Source organism: Stegostoma tigrinum, chromosome 14 (genome assembly GCF_030684315.1).
Source record: "Stegostoma tigrinum isolate sSteTig4 chromosome 14, sSteTig4.hap1, whole genome shotgun sequence".
Lineage (NCBI taxonomy): Eukaryota > Metazoa > Chordata > Chondrichthyes > Orectolobiformes > Stegostomatidae > Stegostoma > Stegostoma tigrinum.
The window spans coordinates 38,125,433-38,147,247 of record NC_081367.1 but is presented as its reverse complement, the minus strand read 5'-3'; the positions used below and the strand labels follow the sequence as shown (position 1 = coordinate 38,147,247).

Genomic DNA, 21,815 nt, shown 5'->3' with positions numbered 1-21,815 from the left:
CACCACTTTTATAATTACAGATTTTCCAGCTTTCAAGGAATTTCCAATCCTAAGTATCTGAGTAAAGCTTTTAACTATGCTAAATCCTTGTTAGCTTCAGGGGATAGGGGCACAAACCTCCTCAGATAACCCAAAAGTGGACGTAGCACTTTCCTAGAAATTCCCGACCTGTCACGAAGGATTGTGTGACTGATTGGGATCTGTCAGTTAGGGAAAATAAAATAAAATCTGAGGCTGACTTCATGAGCAGTGTTTTCTCTAAATTTCTTACAGGCTACAAGGCCCGTGCATGAAGACATCTTCCAGAACTATTCACCAATGCTGCAATCAACATCAATCGCCATACAAGGAATGTCAGCCCTCAACTGCACAGCTTAGAGGGAGCGTTTCTCATGAGTCTATGCATCCGCAGGTAGTGAATCTGCATATAATCAGCGGTAGACAATGGCCTAGTGGTATTATTGCTCAACAATTGATCCAGAAGTACAAGTAATGTTCCAGCGATCTGGGTTCGAATCCCACTACAGCCCATGGTGAAATTTGAATTCCATAATCAAGAAAAACATCTGAAATTAAGAATCTACTCATCACCATGAAATCATTGCCAATTGTCAGGAAAACCTATCTGGTTCACTAATGTCCATCTGGGAAGGAAATCTGCCATTATTATCTGGTCTGGCCTATATGCGACTCCAGGCCCACAGCAACGTGGTTGACTCTGAAATAGCCTAGCAAGCCACTCAGTTATACCAATCGCTACAAAGTCTGAAAGAAATGAAACCAGATGGATCACCTGGCATCAACCTAGACAACGGAAAGGACAATGACAGACACAGTGCTGTTGACTCTGCAAAGTCCTCCTCACTAACAGCCGGGGGGTTGGGGGGGTGTGCCAGTGCCAAAATTGGGAGAGCTGCATCTCAGACTAGTTAAGCAACAGCCTGGCACAGTCATACTCACTGAATAATACCTTACTGATAATGTCCTGTACACCACCATCACCATCCCACTAGCAGGACAGACCCAGCAGAGGTGGCGGCACGGTGATATACAGTCGGGAGGGTGTTGCTCTAGTAGTCTTCAACACTGACTCTGGGGCCCATGCAGTGTCATGGCTTCAGATTAAACATGGGCAAAGAAACCTCATACTGATTACCACATGCCATCTTCCCTCAGCTGATGAATCAGTACACCTCAATGTTGAACAACCCTTGGAGGAGGCACTGAGGATGGCAAGGGCACAAGAAGTACTCTAGGTGGGGGGATTTCAAAGTCCGCCATCAAGAGTGGCTCAGCAGCAGTGCTACTGATTGAGCTGGTCAGATCCTACAGGACACAGCTGCTAGACTGGTTCTGTGGCGGGTGGTGAGGGAACCAATAAGAGGGAAAAACATACTTGACCTCATCCTTACCAATCTGCCTGCTTCAGTCGCATGTGTCTATGACAGCATTGGTAAGAGTGACCTTTGAACAGTCCTTGTGGAGACGAAGTCCCACCTTCACATTGAGAATAACTTCCATCGTGTTGTGCGGCACTGTCACCATGCTCAATGGGTCAGACTTCACACTTAACCAGCAACTCAAGACTGGGCATCCATGAGGCACCGTGGGCCATCAACAGCAGCAGAATTGTACTCTAGCACAATCTGTAACCTCATAACCCGGCATATCCCCCACACAACCATTACCATCAAGCCAAGGGATCGATCCTATTTCAATTGACAGTGCTGGAGGGCATTCTCGGAGCAGCATGAGGCATAACTGAAGATGAGGTATCAACGTGGTGAAGCCACCAAACAGGGCTACTTGCACACCATACAGTGAAAACAGCTTGTGATAGACAGGGCTAAGTGATCCCACAACCAACAGATCAGATTGAAGCTCTGCAGCCCTGCCACATGAATGATGGTGGATAATTAAACAACTCACTGGAGGAGGAGGCTCCACAAATATCCCCATCCTCAATGATGGAAGACCCCACACATCAGTGCAAAAGATAAGGCTGAAGCATTCACAAAAATCTTCAGCCAGGAGGGCCGAGTCGACAATCTATCTTGACCTCCTTCAGTGGTCCCCATCATTACAGATACCAGGCTTCAGCCAATTTGATTCACTCCATGTGATGTCAAGAAATGGTTGGAGTAACTGCATAATACAAAGGCTATGGACCCTGACAACATTCTGGCAATAGTACTGAAGACTTGTGCTGCAGAACTTGCTGCTCATATAGCCAAGCTGTTCCAGTCCAGTTACAGCACTGGTATCGACTCAACAATGTAGAAAATTGCCCAGGTATGTCCTGTACACAAAAAGTAGGATAAATCTAACCAGCCAATTACTGCCCCATCAGCCTACTCTTAATCATCAGTAAAGTGATGGAAGATGTCATCAACAGTGCTATCAAGCAGCTCCTGCTCAGCAATAACCTGCTCAGTGATGCCCAGTTTGGGTTCCACCAGGGCTGCTCAGCTCCTGATCTCATTACAGCCTTGGTTCAAACATAGACAAAAGAGATGAATTCCAGAGGTGAGGTGAGAGTGGCAGCTGTTGATATCAAGGCTGTATTTGACCGAGTGTGGTATCAAGGAGCCCGAGCAAAACTGGAATTAATGGGTATCGGGGGGCAAACTCTCCAGTGGTTGGAGTCATATCTAATGCATCGGAAAATGGCTGTGGTTGTTGGAGGTCATTCATCTCAGCTCCAGGGCATCTCTGCAGGAGTTCCCCAGTGTAATGTCCTAGGCCCAACCATCTTCAGCTGCTTCATCAATTATCTTCCTTCCATCATAAGGTCAGAAGTGGGGATATTCACCGATGATTGCACAATGTTCAGCACCATTCGTGACTCCTCAGATACTGAAGCAGTCCATGTTCAAATGCAACAAGATCTGGACAATATTCAGGCTTGGGCTGATAAGTCGGCACAACATTGTGGGCTGAAGGGCCTGTTCTGTGCTGTACTGTTCTATGTTCTAAGTAGCAAGTGACATTCATTCCACACAAATGCCAGGCTATGACCATCATCAATAAGAGACAATCTAACCACCATCTCTTGACATTCAATGGTGTTACCATCACTGAATCCCCCAGAATCCACATCCTGGGGGTTTTCATTGATCAGAGACTCAACTGGACTCACTACATTAACAGAGTGGCTACAAGAGCAGGCCAGAAGCTAGGAATACTGTGGCAAATATCTCACCTCTTGACTCCTCAAAGCCTGTCCAATGTCTACAAGGCACAAGCCAGGAGTGTGATGGAATGCTCCCCAACAACACTCAAAAGTTTGACACTATACAGGACAAAGCAGCCCGCTTGATTAGCACTACATCCACAAGTATTCACTCTCTCCACCACCGACGCTCAGTAGCAGCAGTGTGTACTATCTACAAGATGCACTGCAGAAATTCACCAAAAATCCTCAGACAGCATCTTCCAAACCCACGACCGCTTCCATTTCAAAGTACAAGGGCATCAGATGTATGGGAACACCACCGTGTCCAAGTTCCCCTCCAAGCCACTCACCATCCTGACTTGGAAATATATCACCAGTTTTTCATTGTCACTGGGTCAAAATCCTGGAATTCCCTTCCACACTGCATTGTGGGTCAACCTACAGCAGGCGGACTGCAGCAGTTCAAGAAGGCAGCTCACCACCACCTTCTCAAGGGCAACTGGGGATGGGCAAGAAATGCTGGGCAGCCAGCAACACCCACATCCCACAAATGGATTTTAAAAAATGCATACATTTGAAAGGCAGAACTTTTAGATCCTGAAAACTAACTTTCCCTAATTCTGCCTAGGATGTGCTAGAATCAAACGCAGCCAATTCCATACCATAGCATTGTAAATTCAAAAAATCCTTTGGCATTTTTGTTTATAATTTTAAAAATGGTATCAAAGTAGCATTTTACATAGTCTAAATCTTTCATTTCTTCTGCCAGTTAAAATTACACCCATGAAGCTCCACTTTCGTATGATGGACCATGGGAAGGTTCCCTAATTTATTTCTGTTCCAGACAGGATACCTCAATTTGTCAAGTTCCTGAGTGTGCAGGGATAAAGTAGCTCCCTTTCTTTCATGACCTGCTCCTTCAGTTGGTTGCAGTAAGGTGAATTTAGAAAGGATCCTCTCCCTTGTGGTTAATTTTCTCCGAGGCTAAACATATGTATGTTTTGAAAGATGTCAGATTTAACCAGGCTTTCTTGAGTTAACAAAAAGTGAGTTTTTTTGCTAGTAAACACAAGTAACAACCCAACACACATAGAGACAGATTAGAAATGAGAAGCCCAAACAAAAGGTCAAAGTTATAAAACTGTAGATTAGATTCTAGGTCATTTGTGGAGAATCGATGATGCTACTTTATGTCTGTTGCAGTGAATAACTCCAGCAGCATTGATGATAGCAGTTGAGCAGTTGATTTTGAGATTGTTTAGCTTTGTAGGTTTATTAAAATTCTTTTGTCCTAATCCTTTTCCACAGTGGTTGGCTCGCAGCATTCGGAGTGAGAGAGCCTTTAATTTGCAACACTGGGCTGATTGATGGATTGTTCTTTTGCTGTGACTCTGAAAGCACGCTCACACTCCAACATAACTATTACACATGAGTAGCTCAGCTTACTATCACACCTTCTACCACTAGCACTCACAGACAGGGGTTGAGCTGGTCTTCCAACCTTTCTTGTGCATTCTTGAAAAGGGAAAACACAAAACATGTATCTCGGCAGTCTTATATCTTTCCTCCTATCACATTCACTGATGACTCCCAAGAGATTACAGTTTATTTTGTACTGCATTTTCTACATTTTAACTTTATCTCTTTGAAAATGTTCTTGACACCTTATCAAGTGTGACATTCCAGGGTTTTTCTTTTTCTCTCTCTCTCTCTCTCTCCCTCTCTCTCTCTTCAGATAGACCCTAAACTTATATCCATCATCAAGTATTTGACCGCAGGAGTCCTCATTTTAAAAGTACATGTTAGAATTAAAAGTTTGACATATTCATGGATAATCTTATGATCAGAGATCATGACACATCAAATAACTAATCCAAATTCGAGCACACTTCTGTTGGACAAGTTTCAACTGTTTCAATATATACTGCAACTAATGGGCATGAGTGATGCACAGAAGGAAAATAAATCAAATGCTCAAAACTGTTCCATGGGCATCTTCCATTAAATTGCACCACATTTAAATGGTCATACATTATGTTTGAAACAGAATACTGATTTTTGTTTTGTATGCGAGAAGAATCAGAACTGAACTGAATTCTGCCGCCATTGGTTGCATTTTTACCACTATATCATTGAAATTAAGTTACTCAGTACAAATATGCAATGGAGCAGGAGTTTCTTTCTGGTCTGTGTCAATGAAGGGCTGATCAAAAGGACTCCAAAATAGCACAACTTGTAAAATGGAAACGAGTGAAATAAAACCATAAGGCAACTATGGAAAAAAATAACATACAAAAACTTCTTAAGACACAATTGCATCACATTACGAGCTCAACTCATAATCTTAAATCAGTGTTTAATATAATGCTTAGCATGCTTGGGATTGTTCAGAATGTGCTGTCTACTTGTGAAATTGTATCTAATATTCGACAGTATATTCCGATTTTTATAAATACAGGCTTGTTGACTATAGATATACTCTGCCTATTGTGAATTGGCAAGGGAAATGTCCATTCACCAGTCATTGGGAAACATTGTGTCGGACTTTCAGTGTCAGTATGATGCCAGGGAACAAATCATATTAAACAGCATGTCATTTCAGCATTTAACAAGAGGCAGGCAACTGATTATGTTCAAACAGCCTATGCTTGCAAAACTCACATTGGGTGGTATTTTCCCATTTTCAGTGAGACTGTTATGTCAAGTGAGGTTCATGCTAGGAACAGCTTTTGTCACACAATCTTGTGATCTTTATCAAAGATTATTAATTATGTAAACGGGTTCCAGGGCACCCTTTCTTGAAGAATCATGTAAAGGACAGGTTGAAGTGTTCCCTGAAATGACAGAGGCTAGTACCCCATCACCAAGTCACCCTTTATTTACATGTGCATAGTACTGGACACTGGTCTAGCTTCCTCAGAGCTAACCCCCCAGTGTGATCAGAACTTCTGACACTTCTGTTTATATCTGTCAGCCAAGACTTCCTGATTGGGCTGTTAACCTGGTCCAATCAGGGAACTCACATTCTATGAGGTCAACCTGGCTGACCTCATTACAAACACAACACTTGCCACTGCCGGTACCCCCATGCATTCAGGTTGCTGGTGCCATATTTAAAGCCCAGAGACACGTCACACTGTGGTGCTCAGACCTCTGCATTCAGGACATGGCTCAGAAGAAAGGAAAGCTCACTCCCCACTTTGTGTATAGCCACCCGGAGGCCTTATTGGAAGGAATGGTGCAGAGGAGGTCTCTTTAATTTTCAAGTCGGGGACATTCAAGACGAGAAACTACTGATTTTGCTGGAGAAGAACACAACTGGTCATTGGGGAAAAAAGATCTCAGCAGTTAACCAATTTATTGAGCTTCATTAGGCTACGTTGCATTTTTGTCCAATACCACTATTGCTAACACATGCTTAATCTGCAAGCTTTCGTCCCATTTATCCAACTGTTTCCCTGTCATCAGTTATGTAGGAAATGACTACACAGAACAAACTCCGCCTAAAAGGCCAGCACAGGAAACCTCCAGCTTTGAGGAAGAAGCTGCTGAAGCCTCAGGGAGTGCCCTAGCAAGGCTTTCACCTGCACTCACCACCAACTTTCATCTCAGTGAGCACTGTACCTAGTTTAGAGTTGAGACCACATCACTGACATGTCTACAGCTGGGTAAGGAATAAATGCCCCAGGTTGTCAGCACAGGGAGAACTCTGGAGACGGTACAACCCATTAGCACCAAGTGAAAAACTATTCCATGGTTTTAGCCATTAATGACTTCATCAAATGCACAGACAGGCGCGGAAACATCAGGCAGGTTTGTCACAGTCAGTCGGTAAACCTACATAAAATAAACTTACTCTGGGCACATAGCCAGGACAGATGGAATTTCATTTAAATATCCATTTACTTTTATAAATATGCATTCACTTGCACTGTTAAATTGTATTGTCTTTTCAGTTTCAGATCTGGTTAAGTTGCGCCCATGCAAGCAAGAAACAGCCTTTTCAGCCATTCCGAGGATGAAAGAACTTGCAATGGTAAAGCATTTCCTTCAACCAGACTCCGGGCAAAGTTCACCAACTTATCATGGTCCCAGACAGGATGCCTCAAATTGTCAAGCTGCCAAGTGAGGAGGGAATGAACTGGCTCTTCTTCTTTATTCACCAGATCCCAGATTGATCACAGCAAGTTTAACACACAAAGGATCCACTTCCTCTTAGATACTTTTCCCCTACACCAAATGAATTTATATTTTCAAAATAGCCTATGAGAAGTCAATAGCCTAATAACATTATTGCTGGACTATTAATCCAGAGATTCAGGACAAGTGCTGGGAACCTGAATTTGGTTCCTGCCATGGCAGATGGTGGAATTTGAATTCAATACAAATCAGGAATAAAGGGCCCAATTATGACCGTGGAACCATTAGTGATAGTTGGGGGGAAACAATGCTTCACATAAGTCCTCATGGGAAGGAAACTGCCAGTCTGGGTTATATGTGACTCCAGAACCACAGCAACGTGGGTGACTCATAACTGCCCCCTTGGCAATCAGGGTTAGACTATAAATGTTGGCCTGGCGTGTGAAGCCCACATTGAGTGAATGAACAAAAAAGAAACCAGGCTTTCCTGATTTAAGAAAAGGCTAAATATATTAAGTTTCCAAATGGGAAAAGAAATAATAATGCAACACACATATACAAGATGAGAAATAAGAAGTGAGACCAAAATACAAAGTTACAAAATACAAAATAGAAAGTTAATAGATATACAGGTAAGTCTCTATGTCTCATATATGAAGGATAGATTCTGGAACATTGATAGTTGAACAGTCGATTTTAGGATTCTTAGCTTTGCAGATTAGTTGAAATCCTTTAGTCATGTTTCCTTTTGACAGTGATTTAGCTAGAAGCACAAACAGTGATAGGATCCTTCCTTTATCCTGCTTCCTTTGGACTGGCTTGTGGGCTTCAAGCACTCAGGAGGAGACTGTCCTTTACCTGCACATTAAGTCTCTCACCCAAAATGCCATCTTTTTTTCCCATCATGTTCAAAGTCTGAGATCATCCCAGGAGATTACAGTTCCGTTTATTGTACAGTTTTCACTTTTTAACATATCCCTTTGAAGCTTTCTTAATATTTCAGCAGGTGTGACATTCTAGGTTCTCTATTTGCTGACATCTACTGAATGTATAGCCACAGTTACCTTTTGGCATGATATCCTTTCCAATTAAAAAAAGACATTGGAAATAAAAATCTGATATGTCTATGAGTGGTAGAGTGGGCAGTGAAGAAGGCGATATAAAAAATTACAAAGAGATCTTGATCAATTGAGTCAATGGGCTGAAAAGTGACAAACAGACTTTAATTTGGATGAATACGAGGTATTGCATTTTGGTAAAACAAACAACAACAAGAGTTACATAGTTAAAATTAGGGCCTTGGACAGTCTTGTAGGACAGAGAGATCTAGGAGTTCAGGTACATAATTCTTTGAAGTTAACATCACATATAGATAGGGTAGTTAAGAAAGCATTTAGCATGCTTGCCTTCTTTGCTCAAACCTTTAAGTATACAAGTTGGAATGTTATGTTGAGCTTGTACAGGACATTGGTGAGGCCTCTTCCAGCGTGCAGTGTCCAGCTCTGGTCTCCCCGTTGCAGGAAGAATATTATTAAGCTGCAGAACATTGAGAAGAGATTTATCAGGATGTTGCCAGGAATATAGGCTTTGAGCTATATGGAGATGCTGGGTAGACTGAGACTTTTCAACTGGGGCGTAGGAGATTGAGAGGTTACCAGATACAGGTTTAGAAATAATGAACGGTATAGAAAAGGTGAATGGCAGGTGTCCTTTTCCTGGGGTGGGGGATTTCAAGACTAAGAATCATATTTTTAAGTGAGCGGAGAAAGATTTAAAAAGTACATGGAGGACAATTTTTTACAGAGAGTGGTTTAGGTGTGGAATAAATTTCCAGAGGAAGTGGGTGGATACAGGTACAGTTACAATGTTTAAAATACATTCAGGTATGTACATGAATAAGGAATGTTTAGAGGGATATGGGCTAAGAGCAGGCAGGTGGAACTAGTTTATATTGAGATCATGGTCACCACAGCCTGGTTGGACCGAAGGGTCTGTTTCCAAGAAGTATGACTCTGTGACTGCATGAGTGATTCAGTGTTATATCACTCATCTCTCACAAGCGGCCAATTACTTGTCTGCTGATAGCTTCTGACATCAGGGATCTTTTAACTGTGACATTGATGACGACAAACAAGTTGTTTCACTTTGATGTGAACAGCTCTCAGACTAAACATACCGTGCAGTGATTGAGCAAGGCCCCAGCTAGCATATATCATTGCACACTTGTGTGTAAGCATAAAGAATCAGTGATGATTCCACACATCTCTGAAGGGAAAGTTTCACTCAATGTAACAGGTTTTCAAGGGAACACACTTGAATTCATGGCTGGGAAATGTAAATTGAGCATTATACAAGTCCACATCCCCTTATTGTACATTAGCCTGTTAGGAAAAGCTGCATTAAATGCCACCTTTTAGAGGTTCAATGCTGTCCTAGAGGCTAGTCAATGAAATCAAGTCAACTTTGCAGTCGACACAAACTCTCATACATTTAAGAGTAACTGATGATGGAAGGGCCAAAAGGAGATTCCTCTCAACATATGCTGTATGTTATAAGAAATTTCACTGCAGATATCATAACCAGATGCAAGACTTATGTTCCATCTAATCTAAGTGTTTGTGCATTTTCTCATTGCTGCTTTCCCCTAGCAGTCAATAGGATAGGTAATGCGCAGATAATTGCTGAGGGATTGTTCAAAGATATCAAGAGTACAATCAGTTGAACAAGACATTTATTCAGCAACATAAAATATCAAGGACTACAAAAATAACAAGTTCCACATAACCTTTGCGAAGGGTTAACATAAGACTAGCTGAATGTTAAACAATTAAACATAGGCCAAACACAGGCCATTCATCTGGAATTGGGTTTCAATCAGGTTATTTCTGGCATCTTAGGCTTGATCATGCATTACACTGTCATATTACCTTGGACAGCCTTCCTGCTCCTCATTTTCATCCTCATGACTTGCTATCAACTCCACATTTCATCTGCATCCAGGACATTCCACTTCGGTAGTTCCTGTTGTGAGGGATACAACATGCTACAATGATGTGGCACATCTTTTCTCGGCTCTAGGACAAGGCTCCACTGGAGTGGCCAACATATCAAAAATGATCTGGCCGGTGCATGATAGTCATAGGTGTGTATGACTAGTTAAAAGTACCCCTAAGCTCAAAAGTCAAGTCCTATGGCTGAAGTAATATGGCAATTGTATTGACAGCAAAAATGATAACATATAATGCTGGTGGTTTGCCAATGCTACATTGTGTAGATGAAGGGACAAGGGGGATAGTGGCTTTGGAACATGATGGGATATTGTTGTGAAGATACATTTGCATGATGGCGGAGGTAAGCATTCAATGAGCTCCATCTTGGACATATTTCCCCAAATCTCAAGGTGCTCTCCATGGATAGTAATCAAATGCACTCACAGTGAACAAAGGTTAGTACCAGACATGCAGTGGCATCACCACATCACCTGTATCAATTTGCTATTGTTCATTAAAAGTTCACATTTTCAACTGAATGTGCATGTTCCAACGTGTTTCATTCCCACAATGAACAATGGCAAGATGCTTTGCTGCACAGGGCATTAGGGAAAGTGAAGCACTCCCTCAAAAATTAAAATGGCATGGCACTAAGGATGGGTTGCCTGTGTAGCTTATAGCTGCAAATTAAGACAACAGTCAATCAGACAGGTTCTGATGTATAAACAATACATTTATGGATGTGAGTGTGCATTTGCAATGAAGTGTTACCTGTGACAGATATGAGCTCTTATTGTACATTTGTTCTTTTTCATTTTCCTCCCGTTAAGCATACTATGAATACCTAAGTATAAGCTAGCAGCCATTGACATAACATACAACTGGACTTCACAAATGATGCCAGTGGTGCAAGTCTCTCAAGTTACCAACACACACAAGTACCTTCGCCACTGGCAAGTGCACAATGTGTGTGGAGGCAGACAGGAGTGGTATGTACATAGTGAGGTGACAGGCGTAAAATTGCATGAGATAACTTGTTAGAACTTGCTAGAGTGAAACCCTCCATGAAAGCATTTAAAGAGGCACTTACCTGATTTTTGATAAAAGTCAGCCCTTTGAGGAAAGTACGGGACCTTTATGTATTACAGGAGAAAATTCACCAGATTTCCATAATTCCAGTTGAACAGCTGTTAATTTAAATAACTGCCAAAGGTCTGTGTACAAGATTCAAGAGCAACACCAACCAAAGAATGTGAGGAAGAAAGCTTTATTTAGAGGAACTTCAAATAAGCTGAAATTTGATACATTTTAGATTTCTGTACAAATAATATTCTTTTAGTTCCTCTGAAAATACCTTTGGGTAGATTTTTTTCCTCCATTCCTTCTCTTGAAGCTTATCACACATCCTGTGTGAAACAAGCTAGATTTTCATTCCACTAATTTCAAAGAGATTGAAATGACAATTCTGTAACAGACAAGCAGTTAAAATGAACCACACGGTTGAAATATAACTTATATTTGATACTTTTGCAAACTTTAAAAAAGGTGAAGCTGTGCAATAATCTTTTTGCCTAATTCCAAGAAGCATTGTACAGCGCTAATCCTAATGACAAGTGAGCAAACTGTAAGAAAATTTATTGTTCAAGAAGGACTTTAATGCAAAATTCGTAAAAAATGTATAAATGTGTGTGGTTTCATTATTCTGTAATTCATCACAGTTGTATGCTTTTAAAACTCCAAAGGCTACTGAAAGCACTAAAAGTGATTCTGTAATATGAGTAGTCTGGCAGATCAATGTGCATGCAATGCTAATTACCAATATATGCAATGCACCGGTATGGACTGTTTGGAACAGAGCCTATTTCTTGGCAGAGGGTCTCAATAGCTGCAGGTCACAGTCAGACTGCTTGTCTACTAACATTAATTAGAGTGATTTGTGAAGATATAAGTCAGCTTTATCAAAAAGCTTCTGCGTTAAGCTTCCGGGAAACCTCAGACAGGGCTTTTTTTTGTGTTTTATGTTTTACAGATCATGTTCTGGCCACCACAAAGCACTCAAGACATATCACAATGGTATATTAAAATGGTAATGTATTTTCTAATATAATTTTCTTAGTTTGTAAATATGTAATTTAAAACATTTTTCTAACAATGCTCGTTCTTTTATATTGGCTTAGATCTTACCTATATTTTGCTTATGAGGATGTTAGTATCTTGGCTCCTCTTCAGAACGGGTTGGGATTTGAAAAGAAAACATCGTCAGAGAACACTTCTAATAAATACCATACTTTGCATTATCTATATCCTTTTCCTGCTTTGTAATTACCACAAGCTTTACTGAAAGCTATCACATGTTTTAATGGTAAACAAATTCACATATTTAAATCAGCAACAATTTAGTTCTAAATGACTGAATAGCCATAACAGCAGTCAGTTTTAGATTGTCCGTATGAGAAGAATGATCAAACAATAATTTAATCTTAAATAATAATTACTTCTTTTCCTGAGCTTAATACCACACGTAGCTGATTTTATTTTAGCAGTAAGTAAAACGTAGGTGGATCTAACCACAGGAACATTGCACTCCATTATTTCTTAATCCTCCTCCCCACCCCCTTTCTCTAGACATGTTCTACAGTCTTTAGGCGATTTCCTCCTTTCTAATAAAAGTCGTTTTGCGTTTTTCTTACTTTTTTGTATTTTCCCCACCAATTGCAGTAGATCAAAACGGTTCAGTCGAAAGAGATGAGGTTGATTCTAAACCACATGTCATAATTTTGCTTCCTGGTCCTGCCTGTCCTTACATGTATCACATCGATGAACTTGTTAGTTCAAAACGAAACATATATAAAGCAATAAGCAAATTTGAAGTGTTATAGTTTAGTGGAAGGAAAACTAACACAAAGCGACATGCACTTGAAGAGTGTTATCATTTGGAAAATCAACTAATTCAAGAAATAGAATGCTTCCAATTGTAACTGCACTGCCATTAAAACAATGTATTAGAAAAATAGCAGGATTACGAGTATAAGGAACAATAAATCATTTCACCATATTTTTCCCCAGATGCTTTCACTTTTATATTTATGTTGCAGGTAGTACACAGATTGGTTACAATTCAGCATTAGCCTGAACAATAATGCAGGCAAGTCTGAAGCTCAACAATGCTAATCTTCAGTGTCATGTCAACCAACAGCTTTTATATCCAACAAAATATTTGAATTTGCACTAATGATCGAAAGTAGTGGCGTGACAGTGTGGCTGTGTGTATTGCCATTATTCCTAAACTGGTATGTTAACACTGAGGGGCTTAAAAAATAATTGATAAATTATAATATAAATTATGTGTTTTAAAAAATTATTTAGATTAACTCTTCAATTCCCAACAGTGATACATTTGATACATCTGGTAGTTCTTTATGTCATAACTTATTGACAGGTGTTTCTCTTGCTTCTCATGCTCCCAAGATTTGTTGTTTTCTACAATATATTAAATGTCCATATCTGGACATGTTGCTATAACTATATGTTTAATGTGACAGTGAAATTCCTGGCTTTTCATTAATAACTTTCCAACGCAATAGTCGTGGTCTGCTGTACAATTGTGTCCAGCTGTTTCTATTGTTACAACAAAAAATAATTTGTGACTTTAAACTTACATTTTAAACCATTAATTTTAATTGCATTAGTCAACAAAAATATGCCAGGACCTGCACCCTAATGATGTTGTTTTCTTCCATATTTGATATAGAGATTCAGATCTTGGATAAAGTATTTTGATTGAAATGGCACTGATCTCATTTTACACCATTAAGTTTTGATTATGTAATTACTGGAATCTCAGTTACAATGGAGGTCAATGCTGTTTTTATAAGTTCATTTTTTTTTCATCAGATGGATAAATGATACAAATACCTTCCTGGAGCTAAAGTATGCAATCACTCATGAAATGACAACTGCCATCAAATGTCACTGAAGACACATATTCTATTCATCACCAAATAGAAACACGTGAGAGATGTCAATTATAACTTTTTAACAAAATTAATTGATGTGTCCCATGAAAAATGCAATGGCTTTAATTTGAGATCAGTTAATCACGTAATATTTTAATTGTGTTTTAATCTAACATTCGTTACATGCATATTCAATACATTTCACTACATTTCATTATGCCCTATAAGTTTTGGCAACTTCAATGAGAGACAAAAGCAAAACAGGAAGCATTTTCATCATGTGCTTTATTTACAGATAATAACAGAGGCAAAATGACTGGGGGACACGAGGAAACAAAATTAATCCTTATTCAAAGATGTAATTGTAAACGGGACCTGATATGGAACAGGACTGTTACTTCCAGTGTATAGAAAACATGTGATCATTTTAGAATTAAATATTCCAATTGCAAGATGCTGCATTTATTTCCTGATATATTAAATTTGTTTTCTAATTACCCCTTACCACAAACCACAATTTTACAAACATATTGATTCATCTTTATGAGAAACTATCAAAGGTCTTTGAGAATTGCCTTGATTAATTCATTGTGTTTCGTATTTCCTCAGTAATCAAAAGTGTCTTCTTCTTCAACAGTCTGTCTTAGATTAGACCAAGTGTGGCATTTTGGATTCTGACCTACCTGCTATCATCCCATCGCATATATTTCACAACAAAGTGCATCATCTGGCTATCTGTTTTTGTATTTTTGCCTATTGTAATTTGCTATGGCTCGGTCTGAGGCACTATACAGATTCAATTAGAAGAATGTTAAGGACCAGACCAAACCCCCTCAAAACATGTCAAGGAGATACCTAGACTCTAATTTTTTTCTTATTTTAAACACAAGTGCCAGGTATTTTGTTCTGGATGCAATTCAATTGGTCAAACTATCAGACTTGAAGAAAAACACACTTTATCTTTATAGTATAGTTAAAATACAGACAAAATAAAAAATAAAATAAAAGAGTTGTCTTAACTGTAGCTCTGTCAAAATACTTGGCTATTCATTGACTGTTCCAATATAGTAACATCTCATAAACATACCCTTGGCAAAAGGAAAATCAGTAAAATAGACTGCCTTACATGCAATTCTTGCAGCAGGAGGAGAATCCCAGCTTTTAGCTGCAGCTCAGACAGGAAATTGAGCTTCCACATCCAGCTTCAAGACTCCAGCAACTTCTACTGAAAGCTAAATTAAAAATCCTAGTTTTGTGGGAACGTGACCCCAAACATTCAGGCTGCTTCTATTGTTTCAACTCAATTTAAAAATCTCATAAGCTACTTACTTTATTGGCTTTGAGTGGACCCCTTGACACCTCTGTCTCAAACTCTCTTCATGAAAAAAACTTGGAAGAAATGTATTTCTTAAAAACTATAGTATCATCATAAGGAGCCAATTTTATGAGTTAATGAAGTTAAGGTACTTGAAGAATAGCAGATAGTCAGCAATCTTTTTTATCCATTATAAATAATTGCTTCACAACCAAGAGCTGTCTGATAATAAGGCAAAAGGCGCTGGTAACATTTTCTGTAAGGATCTCAACATGAACGGAAGAATATCACATTCACCCTGTTGACTTGTAGTATTGATTAAACTGACATTTCAATATCCACCTTAGTGTAACTGTACAAATTGTCAGAAAACTGCAGAACATACTCTTAAAACATCCAATGATAGGTTGTTTGTAAGTTGAATTTAGATCAAATTTTCAGAAAAAAACTCCAGGGAAATGTTTATCCAGTAAGATTGTTAGTTCTTTGATGTCGTCATTTTAACTTGACTGGAAGGAATAAGATATGTTTTATCCGATAATTTTTGTTTGAAATTCAAAAGTTCTGACATTTTTCATATTCTAGGTTGCAGTATCCACCATGAAACAACTGTAAGTTGTCACATAATTAAAAGATAAACTGACTTACTATTCACTACTGTGGTCATGATGTATATATTAAATTTGGAAGAGAAGAATTGTATTTAGAAGCCTTGGTGAGTTACTGGAATGTATCATGTGAATGGTAAACATTGTTGCCACTGTATATTGGTAATGAGGGAGTGAATAGTGCAGTTGGTGGATGAAGTGCCATTCAATTAGGCTTCTTTGTCCTGGATGGTGTCAAGCTCCTTGAGTATTTTTGGAATGTACTCATCCAGAAAATTGGACAATATTCAATCTCAGTCCTGGCTTGTGCCTTATAAATGATGGACAGGCATTGTAGAAAGAGGAGATGAGTTGCTTACTGCAGGATTCCTAATCTCTGGCCTGTTGTTGCAGCCATAGTATTTATATGGCCGATTGAGTTCAGTTTCTGGTCAATGGCAATCCCAGATTTTAATAGTGCAAGATTCCATGACGGAAATGGCATTGAACATCAAGGAATGAAATTTAGATTCTCACTTGTTAGAGAAGTTCATTTTTTTGTACCAATTCTATTTTCCACTTTTCAGCCCAAACCTAGATTTTGTCCAGGTCTTGCTGCATATGGATATAGACTGGCTAAGTATCTGAGGTGGCACAAAGGGTGTTGATTGCACAAACATTAGCAAACATATCCTCTTCAGAGCAATGTTGAAAGGAAGGTGACAAAGCTGGCAGTGGTTGGGCATAGGACACTACCATGAGTAATTCCTGCAGTGATGTCCTGGAGCTGAGTTAATTGACTTCTAACTAACCACAATAATCTTTCTTTGTGCCAGATGTGACCCCAACTTGTACAGTGCATCATTCTAACATATTAATGTGTCACATTCATTGAAGGTTCTGTTGTTTAGAGTACTCACTACATGCTTCACATCCCATAGAGTTTCTTTTTGATTTGAAAAGGTCCAGTGAATCTTGCTTTCCATTTTTCCCCAGGGAAAATTAATGGTGCAAATACTCTGTCCCCAAAGACAATATTGCATTCTTCATTATAGTTGTTGTTTTAGTTTTCTTTGCTAGTTGACAATCTTCAATTGCTTTTTGGTCAACAAACTTACTTTGGTTAATTTTTCTTAGAAACTTAATACATTTATTAAAATTGTTGTCTCTGATCATAATTTATAACATATTATTTAAATATTCAAGATGTCCTTTTACCTTATGTCCATTTATCGATTCAAACGTATTGAATGCTGTATACTCACTAGAAGCATCCCGAGAGGCAAACAACAACAAAGTCCTAATAAATAGGACATTGCTGATAATTGTCTCTAAACACGGTCTTTGAAGTATAATATTCTAATGTTCCTTGAGATTGTAGATAAACTGAAAATGCAAAATGCTTTATTCCCAAACTATAAATTAATTCCTTTGAATATCTACAACATAAATTTTGAACTTTGATTGAATTTATTTCCCTGGGTAATCCATACCTTGTGAAACAAAATGAACTTTTCTACTAGTATTTCTTCCATAATTTCCCCGAAAGGAAGTGCCTCAGAAACATTGTCAAAACAATCATAATTGTTAAAATATACTGCCTCCCACTTCTGGTTTTATGTAGGTATCATATACAACTCATTAAGATCTTGATAGGTATTTCCATAATATTAAAAAATTATTAAACTAGAAAGATTGCAGAAAGGATTTGCAAGAATGTTACCGAATTGGAAGACTTGAATCATAAGGAGAATGTGGATAGGCTGGGAATTTTTTCCTAGGAGCATAGAAGTTTGAGAGGTGATCTTATAGAATTCTATAAAATCATGAAAGACATACTTAAGGTAGGTTGCCAACAGCCTTTCCCCATGGTAGGAACGCCTAAAACTAGAGGGCATAGCTTTAAGGTGAGATGGGAGAGACAAAAAAGGATCCAGACAGGCAAATTTTTCAAACAGAGGGTGGTGAGCGCCTTGGAATGGGGTGGAAGTGAGTACAATTTTGTCACTTAAGAAACATTTGGACAGATACATGGAGAGGAAAGGCATGGAGGGATATGCCAAATGCAGACAAACGGGACTAGTTTAATTATGAAAACTGGGTGGGGTGGGCTATTTGGACTGAAGAGCCAGTTGCCATCCTGTAGACCTTCATTATCAATGATATTGAGATTATGGTGAAAAATAAAAACAACATATATTAGATATAGAAAACTGGGATCGAATGAATCTCTTGAGAGTATAAAGAGTGCAGGGTCAATTTTGAGAGAGAAATCAGGAAGGCAAAGAGAGGATATGAGATAGCTGGGCAGAAAAAGTCAAGGATAATCCAAGGAGATTCTACAAGTACATTAAGAGCAAAGGAGGAACTAGAGAGAGACAGTATAATCCTATAAAAATCAAGTAGGTCATCTTTGTGTTGAACTTCAGGAGATGGGAGAGACATTAAATAAATATTTTGCATCAGTTTTTACTGTGAAGAAAGAAATGGAGGCTAGAGAACTCAGTGGAAATGAATATTAATGTTTTGAAAATAGCTCACATTACAGAAGAGGAAGTGCTGGAGGTCTTAAAAATCATAAAAGTGGATAAATCTCTGGGACCTGATCAAGTGTATCCAGGACATTGTGGGAAGTTAGGGAAGAAATTGCAGCACCCCTTGCAGAAATATTGCATCATCTATAACCACGGGTGAAGTGCTGGAGGACTGACGGGTGACTAATATTGTATCTTTATTTAAGAAAGGCTGCAAGAAGAAGTCTGGGAACTATAGACTGTGAGTCTGACATCGCTGGTGGGTAAATTGTTAGACCGATTCTGACAGATGGGATTTACATGCATTTGGAGAGGTAAGGAATGATTAGGGATAGTGAGTATGATTTTGTCTCGGGGAAATCATGTCTCACAAATGTGATTGAGTTTGTTGAGTAAGTAACCAAAAAGATTGATGAAAGCAGAACAGTAGATATCGTTACCTGGACTTCAGTAAAATTAGAACACAAAGGATTCAGGGATTGCTTGCCAGCTGGATACAAAATTGGCTTAATGGTAGGAGGCAGAGGGTAGGGGGAAAGGGTTGTTTTTCCAACTGGAGACATGTGACCAGTGGTATTCAGTAGAGATTGGTACTGGGTTCACTTCCGTTTGTAATTTATATAAATAATTTGGATGAGAATATAAAAGGCACTGTTAGAAAATTTGCAGATGACACCAAGATTGATGGTAGAGTGGTTGGTGAAGAAGGTTATCTAAGATTACAAAGAGACCTTGATCAATTGAGAGAGTCCCATAGATCCATAGAATCCCTACAGTGTGGAAACAGGCCCTTTTGCCCAACAAGTCCTCAGAGAATCCCACCCAGACCCATCCCTCTAGAAGCCACCTAATGTACACATCCGTGGATAGAACGGACAATATCGCATGGCCAATCCACCTGGCCTGCACATCTTTTGGACTGCGGGAGGAAACGTGAGCTCCCAAAGGAAACCCACACAGACACAGGGAGGACATGCAAACTCCACACAGACAGTTGCCTGAGGGTGGATTCGAACGCAGGCCCCCACTGCTGTGAAACAGCAGTGCTAACCACTGCGCCACCGTGTTGCCCCAATTGTGTCAATGAGCTGAGAAGTGGCAGATGAAGTTTAATTTGGATAAGTGGGAGGTATTGCATTTTGGTCAAACAACAAGTCAGGACTTATGCAATTAGCGATAGGGCCATGGGTAACGTTGTAGAACAGAGAGGCCTAAGGGTTTAAGTGTGTAATTCTTTCTTGCATCACAGGTAGATAGAATGGCTAAGAAGGCATTTAGCAACCTGACTTCATTGATTAGACGTTTGAGTATAGGAGTTGCAATGTCATGTTGAGATTGTACAGAATGTTGGCGAGACCTCTTCTGCAACACTGAGTGAAGTTCTGGTCACCCTGTTATAGGTGGGATATTTTTAACTGGAGAGGATTCAGCAAAGATTTACCAGGATGTTGTCGGGAATAGAGGGCTTGACTTATAAAAATAGATTGGATAGGCTAGGACCTTTTTCACTGGAACACAGGAGGTTGAAGGGGAACCTTATAGAGATTTATAAAATAATGAGGCGCATAGATAAGGTGAATGGAAAGGGCATTTTCCCTAAGGTGGGGGAGTTCATAACTAGGGGGCATATTTTTGAGAGGAGAACGATTTAGAAAGGACATGAAGTGCAACATTTTTACACTGAGAGTGGTGAGTGGACAGAATGAATTACCAGAGGAAGGGATGGATGCAGGTGCAATTACAATGTTTAAAACACATTTGAACAAGGACATGAATACAAAGGGTTTGGAAGGTAGTTGGGACCAGTTTAGTTTGGGAATGTAATCAGTATGAACTAGTTGAACCAAATGGTCTGTTTCCATGCTATATGAATCTATGACCGCAGTAGGTTCTGAGGGAACAAGCTCTACCTACACCTATTCTATATTTTAATGCTCATTTCATTTCCTGAAACACCCATTTCTGAGGACTCCTTAGGTGTTTCTATTACTGTGATAGATCTCCCATTTAATTTTGAGCAATTAAGATGCACGGATTAATTCCAATTGAAGCAAATTATTTTCTTTACACCACATTTAGATTTCAGTCCTTCTGCTTTATTGTTTGAAACACTTCATTTTGTTCCCAAAAACAAATACCTTTTCCTTCCCCAGATTTTCTATAACTACAATTTTCTTAATGATTGCCTTATGATCACTTCCCAGCAAGTAGCTGTCAATAAGAGATGTCATTGCTAACTTCCAGAACAGTTGTTTCTTGGATCTTTGATATTTGATGCTCATTTAAATAGTTTTTAAGGGTTATTGGAACACTATTTCAGAATTCTGCCACTGTCACGATTCCTTCGCTTTCTCTTTATTTATTCAAACTTCAGGAATGAAAACCACTAACCCCACTGTATTTCTTTTTTCATTGCTAACTCTGAAATTGATTAGGTTTCTTTCTCATTGTCATAAATTTGAATTGATGAGCTGCAAGGACAAGTTCATAAGTATTGGATATAACTCTTTAAACAGCTTCAGCGGCTACAGATTGCCCTTCTGAATGGTGCATACATTTATAGCTGCATCTTTCAGGAGATGCTGTAACACAATAGGTCAAACATTGTTAGGCCACATCAACTTCACAGCTATCTTTTCAAATGTATATGATTCAATGTCATACTCTGAATTTGAAGGTTTTAATGTTAACTTCTAACTAAGTCAATTGCCTCAATAAAATCAGAATCATCCTCTGAATTACTAATTCTTTTTCTTCTTTATTCTTGAGCTTTTCTTTTGTCAAGACAGGTTATTTGATTTCCTTGTCTCTTTCGAGTTCAAGCCTTATAAATTCAATCTTGCTTTCCATTGGTCTTCCTTTATCATCGCATTGCTTGCTAATTCAAGCCTTATTTCTATCGCTTTCATTTCTGTTTGTTTCATTCTATACCCTCTCTACTTTGCCTTTTGTTCATTTTCTTCTCTTGACATTTCGGTTGATTTTAGTTTCTGCTGTATTTCTTCACACATTATCTTGTAACTTAGGTATTTTATTTCTGACTGAATCTTAGTTATTTCTAGTGCTGATTTCAAGTTGATTTCATCAATTCCATGTTTTTGTCCTTTTATCTCGAAGT

General features: G+C 39.0%; 2 long non-coding RNA genes across 3 annotated transcripts in view; one reads left to right on the top strand and one right to left on the bottom strand.

Annotated features, from left to right (window-relative positions):
• The window catches only part of LOC125457408 (uncharacterized), a 107,547-nt gene extending 99,550 nt beyond the window's left edge, over positions 1 to 7,997 (top strand). The window contains exon 3 of one of the 2 annotated variants that reach the window (XR_007248621.1): positions 7,132 to 7,997. This is a non-coding gene — a long non-coding RNA (uncharacterized LOC125457408). Of the gene's footprint in view, positions 1 to 273; positions 365 to 7,131 lie in introns of those variants that run through there. The other variant, XR_009446663.1, reaches the window with a different exon arrangement.
• Positions 7,998 to 8,521: 524 nt separating this feature from the next.
• The window catches only part of LOC125457407 (uncharacterized), a 38,708-nt gene continuing 25,414 nt past the window's right edge, over positions 8,522 to 21,815 (bottom strand). Inside the window, exons 2-3 of the long non-coding RNA XR_007248620.2 lie at positions 10,243 to 12,528; positions 8,522 to 8,851 (exon numbers count right to left, since the gene is read on the bottom strand). This is a non-coding gene — a long non-coding RNA (uncharacterized LOC125457407). The remainder of the gene's footprint in view (positions 8,852 to 10,242; positions 12,529 to 21,815) is intronic.